The sequence below is a fragment of the Primulina eburnea genome, chromosome 4, assembly GCF_022965805.1.
Source record: "Primulina eburnea isolate SZY01 chromosome 4, ASM2296580v1, whole genome shotgun sequence".
In the NCBI taxonomy this organism is placed as follows: domain Eukaryota; kingdom Viridiplantae; phylum Streptophyta; class Magnoliopsida; order Lamiales; family Gesneriaceae; genus Primulina; species Primulina eburnea.
The window spans coordinates 29,259,371-29,268,694 of record NC_133104.1 but is presented as its reverse complement, the minus strand read 5'-3'; positions in this window follow the sequence as shown (position 1 = coordinate 29,268,694).

The following is a 9,324-nucleotide window of genomic DNA, read 5'->3' as shown; positions in this document are numbered from 1 at the left end:
AGTTGCACGGACAATGAGCGGCTCCTGGCAGGCTTCTAGGTGGAGGGAACATGAATGAACCGACTCACACGGGAATGAGAGGGATTCCGAGACTGTTCAATGTAATGTACTGTATAATTGAAGAGGGCTTAAAAGATTTGATTGGTACTACTCATATCACGAAGATGCATCTTCTTTTTAGTAGCTCATCACATAAGAACTTTAAAGTTAAGCGTGCTTGACTTGGGGCAATTCTGGGATTGGTGACATCCTGGGAAGATTCTTAGGGTGCGTGTGACTGAGGACATAAGCACGCTGAAAAGACTCGTCTTGGTACAGTGAGGACAGTCGTCAAATCTGGGGCGTTACATTTAGTCTAAAAACATAACGACATATAAACATATACTGTAAAATGTATATCATGTAAACATGCAAGTGATAGCATTAAAAACATTTAAAGCTTGTAAACTTAAATAATTGAGGCTTGAAGAGTGAGCTGCATAAGCTGGCGGTGGCACAACCCTATACAGGAACCTTGCTCTGATACCAATTGAAACGTCTGCTCATTTTAAAAATCTACTGAACATTTTTTTTAAAGCTAAGGCAGAAAATACACACGCTAAAAATATTTTAACAAGTTGAACAAAATTTTAAAAGATCATCCAACCACTGAATAAAAATAACTATAGTTAATTAAATCTTATAATGAAATAAACAACGTAAACCAAGATTCAAAACATTTAACCATATTTCTTAAAACTATTTCTTGTAAACATAATATGCAGAAGAATGCAAGGTCCTCATGTTATCCAGTGCACCCCTAGCTCAGCCTACTCAATCTTCGAAGCCTCCAGTCTCTTCATCGATATGCTCACCTGCATCATTCACACCTCACACCCGAGTTTAAAGACTCAACACACCTATAACGTTAAAACAAATACATATACATAAATTGCAACAGTGAAAAATACTGTAATCAACATATATTTCATGATCTTAAAAGAATAATGTAAATATGTCATAGAATAGCATAACGTGTCAAAACATGTCTCATTATATCATCATATACGAATACATTTTCTTTAATCGAATTCAGTTCTTTAGTTGTGACTTTCGTATCAGCTCTATCGTATCAGCTATATTCAATGGATTCATCTACATATAACCATGGTTCCGGACAGCGGGGACATCAGCGACACTCACCCGTCAACTGAGCCTTGGCCTATAACATCATCATGTCATGTCAATGGAAATACGATCGTCGGGCTTCCTCTAGGACCTTCTCCCATTAATTGGTTCCGTCTGGAGCCTTTTCCCTCACAAAATCTCCAATCATTTCATCGTATACATATATCGTCAGTCACAACCAACTCTCATCCTTTAAAAACATCATCATTTTCATCACTTATCAAAATCATGTATATACGTAAATTTTCTTTAAAATCAAGCATGCAACGTATTTTCATAAATTCATAAAAATTATATACGTGATACATAAACATTAAAAAACATGAAATTTTTTGCTCAGGGCGCTGCTCGGACTAAGTACCCTACTCGGGCCCAAAATGACTATTTTCTCCCTAGAAATCCAAAATGACCAATTTACCCCTGAACCTGAAAATTTCGACCAGAAGGTTGCCAAACTCCTTAAACAGTTCAAAACATATTTAAAAGTATTTCTTAGATGTTAATTTGAGCCTGATTCAAAACTTAAACGATTAGTTTTAAAACTTGGACCAGGGTCCCGATTTTAACCCGAATCAACCCGAAACTTAACCGAATCTCTCCAAATTTAAACCATGCATTAACCATACCCTACCAGCCCTTAAAGCACCTAGACCATCACATTTAAGACCTTCGTACAACACCTAAAAGTCGCTCGAATTTTTTGCACCAAAGCGAGCCGAACCCTAGTGCACTAAACCCTTGAATTCTCGACCTTAGACAAAACCAACGGGGATCAAACCTGAAACAATCTATTCCTAGCCCACCTCTGGACCTTCCTGGACCACACCATGTCCTTGTTCAGCCCTCCTTGGTCGAGCCTAAACTGGAAACTTGAGAAAACATGAAAAACATGCACAAAGTTTCACAGCTTGAGCGAGTTTATGATAAAAATCATATCTCCCTCCTTTATTATCAGAAAATTACAAATTGGCTATCGAATCGAAAATAACATAGAGTGTGACAAATCATATGTTGAACACATTTCCAGAAAACCAACCTATAAGTTGCAAAATTCGAAATAATAGAGGGTGACGGGTTTTGTGGCACAGAAACTTCACAGATTGTGCGGTTTTACAATAAAAATCGCATCTCCCTCGTTTCTTATCATAAAATTATGAATTTGCTATCAAATCAAAGATAACACATAGTGCTATAAATCGTATGTTGAACACAATTCCAGAAAACCAACCTATAAGTCGCAGAATTTGAAATAAACAGACGGTGACGGGTTTTGTGACATAGAAATTTCACATTTTGTGCGGTTTTACGACAAAAATCATATCTCCCTCGTTTTGTAACAGAAAATTACGAATTTGCTATCGAATCGAAGATAACACAGAGCGATATAAATCGAATGTTGAAAACATTTCCAGAAAACCAACCTATAAGTCGAAGAATTAGAAATAACATAGGGTGATTATTTTTGTGACACAGAAATTTCACAGCTTGTGTGTTTTAACGGTAAAAATCATATCTCCCTCGTTCCGTATCAGAAAATTAAATTTCTATCGAATTGAAGGTAAACAGAGTGCTATAAATCGTATGTTGAACATATTTCCAGAAACCTACCTATAAATCGCATAATTTGAAACTAACAGAGGGTGACGAGTTTTGAGACATAGAAATTTCACAGCTTGTGCAGTTCTACGATAAAAATCATATCTACCTCGAGAAGACCGATCGGCCCTAACCAAAACGTGAATAACTCATGACTCCAGCCCCTGACACCTTAACTCCCAACGTATACAGCCCCCTAACACCTCATAACCGGCGGCCCTTTACACAAGAAGTCAAGAAAATGTGAATTTCATCAAAGTGTAGGTGTATTTCATGTCAAAACTATGCAAAAACGATAACATTTAATAGATCAAAGGCTTTCTCATACATAAACACACAAACCAGCATATTATGATGTGAATGATGAGAAAAACGAGAATACAAGCAAGCCTTTGCGTTTATATGCTCGAAAACTAGAAGATATGCACGTAGGACTTGCACCGGAGAAGCAGGAAGGAACTTTATTGAAAACCTATGGAGAATTCGAGACTTGCTGATGAAAATGAGGGAGGCTGTTGTAATTCACATGAAAGAGGTTGCTGGAGGATGAGTTGGGCTGCCAATGTATATAAATTATGTTTAGGATTTATTTTAGGTGGTAATTAAGTTACCAATTGGCCCTAAATAAAGGTTTAAAAGGATTAAAATTAGTAAATAAACCCATAAAGCCCAAAAAATAAAACCCGAAAAATATTTCTTTTAGGTACGTTTTTGAAAATATTTCCTGAGCCCTTAAATAGTCCTCTGAATTGTTAAAAATGCTTACTGTTAAAAATATAACCCGACGGGTAAAAATACCCAACCAATGCCCATTTTTAAAAATCATACTTGAAAACACCTCATATTAAATAATTAAAAATAATTATTCAATAAAAATATTTTTCCTGAATATCCCTGGTCTCCATTATTCGTTCGAGGGTGAAATGCAATTTAAAATCATAATGCATGAAACTTTAAATAAACCATGAATTAAACATAAATTCATGAAATAAACATGCATTTAATGCATTAAAATATTTTAATTAAAATCCATAATAAATTGGTAACTTGCATGTGTGTGGTTTACGTGGACCTTCAAATGGTGTTGGTTCAAGAAACCGGGACGTTACAGAATAGCTTGGGAGTGATTTGTGTATGTATATGGTGTTGGTTCAAGGGAAGAATTTATGGTAAGAGGCGATTTCTCGGTGGTGGAGGAAGGGACTACGGCTCTTGTCCTTTCACCTTGAAGGTTCATCCATCACTGCACTTTAGCTCGATGTCCCCATGAGGATACACTGTCTCCATAACAAATGGTCCTGACCATATTGATTTCAACTTTCCTGGGAACACTCTGAAAAGGAGAATTAAAAATCAAAACCGTCCCGGTTCAAATTCTCTTTGCACAATGAGTCTGTCATGCCACTTCTTGGTCTTCTCTTTGTAGATCTTGGCATTCTCATATGCGCCATTGCGATTCATTCAGCTGCAATTTTTTGACATCACCAGAAGCTTTCAAGTCAAATTTCAACTTCTTAACTGTCCAGAATGCTCGATGCTCCAATCCTAGCGGCAAATGACATGCTTTACCAAACACCAGCCTATAGGGAGACATCCCAATAGGCGTCTGGAATGTAGTTCGGTTTGCCGATAGCGCATCATCCAACTTGAGTGCCCAATCCTTCCGGTTAATGTTAACAGTTTTCTCAATATTTGTTTAATTTCTCGGTTGGATATTTCAGCTTGTCCATTCGACTGGGGGGGGGGGGGAGGTAATATTCTAGAGTCACTTTGTGATTTACACAGTATTTAGCCAAAAGTGAGTTGATAATTTTATTACAAAAAAGCGTACCTTCGTCACTTATGATGGCTCTCGGAGTTCCAAATCTGGTGAAGATGTTCTTATACACAAATTTAGCTACAACACGAGCGTCATTAGTACTAGCGTCGACTGCTTCCACCCATTTCGAAACATAGTCCACACCTAATAAAATATACAAATGACCAAAAGAAGGGAGAAAGTCCCATGAAATCTATGCCCCTGACGTCAAAAAGTTTCACTTCCAAAATATTTGTTAGTGGTAATTTATGATGCCTAGAGATTTTTCCTAACCTCTGGCATCTATCACATGATTGCACTAGGGTATAGCTATCTTCAAACAAATTAGGCCAATAAAAACCAGATTGCAATACCTTAGTTGATGTTTGTGATGCTCCAAAATGTCCACCATATGGTGAAGAATGATATTGCTCCAGAATTTTATGTGCTTCGATACCATCCACACATCTCCTAATAACTTAGTCAGCACATCTCTTACACTCAAATGGATCATCCCACAAGAAAAACTTGATATCATGGAAGAACTTCTTTTTCTGATGATAGCTCAAATCTGGGGGAAGTGTACCACAAGAAAAAAAATTCGCAATATCTGCAAACCAAGGAAGTACAGAGTTTACCTCGAAGAGTTGTTCATCCGAAAATGTTTCCTGTATAGCTCCCTCTTCTTTCTTCTTATCCAGCTCAAGTATCGACAAGTGGTCTATCACTTGATTCTCACTTCCTTTTTTATCTTTGGCCACGAAGTCAAATTCTTGTTGAAATGTCTGCTATTCGTTTTACTTAAAAAGTACTAGATTTTTTTTCCCCTACTAGTTTCGGCTGAATCTTATACATAAATATATAAAATATTTTTGCACCAACTTTTTTTTAAAAGTAAAACCAACCAACTAACATTTGAAAAATCCAAAAACAGTTCAACACGTCAGATCGTCTAACATTTTACCAACTCTAAAGGCAATAAACTTGAAAATTATAGCCCATATTAAACCTCTCAAAAATCTTAAATAAAAAGTCGTAGCAAAATCTTTCAACATAGACATAAACGTAAATTAGAAATGCGGAACATAGAAGCGCTGGTCCTCGGTTATATGCACCTTCAGTCCAGTCTGATCAGGCATCCAAGCCTCCCTCAACATTATTATCATACTCACCTGCACCCAACACTCCTAGTGAGTCTAAAGACTCAACACATCATATCCTCGATAACAAATAAGTATACAGATCACATACAATAGTGAAAAATACTTGTACTTAAATATCCTTTTCATATTAATGCATACACTTTAAAAATACTCATTTTCATAAACATGTAAAATTATAAACAATTTCATATCATCATACACATACATATCATCATCAACATATATGTATTCATATCCATGTTCGTGTTTTGTCAAATTCAGATCTTTGATTGTGATTTTCGTGTTCATATACGTGTTGGGCGATGGATCCATCTACATATAACCACAGTACTGGGCGGCGGGGACACCAACGATACTCTCATCGATCAAGTGGGCCTTGGCCTTACGTATTAACATATCATCGTATTCGTATCCGTATCCAAGGAAATACGATCGTCGGGCTCCCACTGGGACCATATTCCTCACAATATCTCCAACATATCATCGTATTAGTCACAATCCTTACACGTCCTTCAACATATTAACATCACTTAAAAAAATCATGCATATACGTTCGTTTTTATTTTTGAAACCAAGCATGCAAAATATCTTTTTAATGTCCAATAATTAAACCATTAAAATCCATGAACATTTAAAAATCATAATTTAACATATAGAAAAATTCATAAACAGTTGAAATAATCATATCAGCATATAAAACAACATTCATAGCACAGTCCTGACGTTGACTAATTTTCAGGTGTAAATGATCGTTTTCCCCTAGACATAAAATTTCTCGGTTTTGATTTTTTCTTAATTTCATTGACTCTAAGATGTCCCAAATAATTATTTAAGCCTAAATTAAATTTCCATAATTTTATTTTGCTTAAATACTAGACTTTTTATTTAATTCGTAATTAATTATTTTGAAGGCGTTTTAATCCCGAAAAATTCCAAAATTTAATATAAAATTCCCAAATTTAAAACTTGTACTTTTTATATTAATTTAGCCCTTGTGAACCATGACTCAACCCCCGTGAGCCGTGTTTTGATTTATTTTAACTTAAAAAACCCTAACCTGACCCATAAAAGTTCACCCCGAGCCATGGTCCGATTTCCTCGAGCCACCCTCAAACCAAGTTGGACCAAACCCTGACCAACTCCTCTGGAAACCTACCAGGCTTAGCCATAGAACCGAAGCTAGCCACCCCAAGTGCTGCAGCCGAGAACTCCTACAATGCATGGACTCTATGTTTTTGTATATAGGACCATAGCCATTGACCAAGACCCTAAACCAGCCTGTTGTGCACCCACATAGGACCCTAAGGAGTCGACCTATCCCAGCATACAGTCCCCTGGCCAAGCCACCCAACCCCTGCAAGCCTGCACACCACACGCACGATGCATGCGATTTGCGGGCGGGAGTCCTAGCTCCCCAGCCCATGACTCAAGTACTAGCGTGACTACGACTCTTCCCTGGACTCATGACAAACCCTATCCGAGCCATGTCCCAATCCAAGACCAAGCTAGCCACAACTTAATGAACCCGAGCCCTATGATCCCTCCTTGTCTAGTTTCGATTCCAGTTTTCGTGTTTCATGATCATGCAATTTATTGGTGATGTTCTAGGACCCCTATAACCGTGTAAAACAATGATTGGATGTTTCCTAGACATGGAATCCCCTTTAGATCATAATAAACATGCTTTTGGAATCAAACAAATACAAGTCGGAACATGTATGCACATAATTACGAAAATAAAACGTTTGTGTCATGATTTTCCTTTCAAAATAAGTTTAGATGATTAATATTGTAACGCCAGAGATTTATTTGCTGTTAATTTACGATTACTGATTTATGATTTGATATGATTATGAATGGCCAACTGAGACACGATTTGAGGTAACGTGTGATATCGAATGTGCGAGGACAGTAAACCTCGCGCATATGTACGACTAGTAGGTGCGCACATGCACGAGATGGGCAGAGGACCTCGCGCATATGCGCGAAGGGTGGGCACGCATATGTGCGAGCTATGCGGTAATCCAAGTGCAAGTCCAGAGGACCTCGTGTATATGCGCGGGGATGGGGCGCGCATATGCACGAGCTGCCGAGAAGCTGAGGTCCGAGAACAGTAGGTCTCGCGCATATGCGCTGGTTGATGTCGTGCATATGCGCGAGACGTGCAGTGCATACATGAAGCCACTTGCCCCTTACATGCATGATATATATATATATATATATATATATATATATATATATATATATATATATATATCACAATATTGATTACTGAGAATTCGGTAAGAAAATCGAGGATAGTTCCTGAGAAAATCCGTGAAAAATCTTTACGCCTTTTATTTTAGAAATTTGAAGTTTGCGGAAGATCCGCCCGTCAGAATTTCAATCCGATTTCAGTATTGTGTTCCTATCGATGCAGGCTTCTTACGGACATAATTTTTCTTAAGTTTTGATATGATTTGAAATTATGGTATTGCCAGAATCAAATATGATTCATATATGGTGTTCTTGACATAGTAGACATCGTATAATCGAAATCGGATTGAAGAACGGATACCATATGAAATTGATATGATTTTATGAGTTGATTTGATTGAGATTTAATATCAAATTTGTATTGTATCTATTATGAGGTGTTGGAATTGGTATATATTGGTTTTGTATTACCGGTATTTCAAGATTATACTGTTATGCCGTCAGAATTTGATAAGACTGAGATGTTTTGATTTGAGTGGTATATTGATACAGTATATCCGATATTGTCATTGCCAAATTGATATTGACAGGCTTTGGATTCGAGACTTCGAGAGAGCCAGAATTCAATGAACGAAAGGTATAAATCGATGTTACCCGGGAGATCAACCCGAGTCAGACTGGACTCAAGTTTCTTGTAAAACCACATACTTTACTTTGTTGCATTGGTGTTTGCAATTGAATGAAATTGATATGCTTAGTCTATTGATTTATAGCAAAGCGTGTATTGAGTCATGGGCGGAGATGTCCTAGTCAGTGGCAGGATATGCCAAGTCTTTGGCTGATATGCCATGACGCTAGATGTTTGGTTTATATCGATGTTTGCTTAGGAGCAGATCGACTCCTATCACTGAGATTCGATATATGAGACAATGTCCAGAAACCAGGATCCCTATATTAGAGATGAGTCGAGTCTGAGATGACGAGTCACGAGTTTATTTACAGTTTTATATCAATTCATGTTTTCGGACTTGCTACATGTGATTGATGATTGTTATATGCTTTTATATATGTTTTTATATGATTACATGTTTACATTGTTTATACTGGGATATATATCTCACCGGAGTTATCCAGATGTTGTCTTGTTTGTATGTGTGCATGACAACAGGTGGGACAGGATCAGGATCAGGAAGAGGATGAGAGATTCAGAATTAGCGTGGAGATCCGGACTTAGAGTAGATTGATTTTCAGTACTTGATATAGTGACTGAACTCTAGTTTGAGATGAATAAATGTTGTACAAGACTTGTACATTTATATTGACATGTATATCAGATTGAGTACATTACGTTTTCGTACTTGCATAAAAAAAATTTATGTCCCACATTTATGAATTGTTATATTG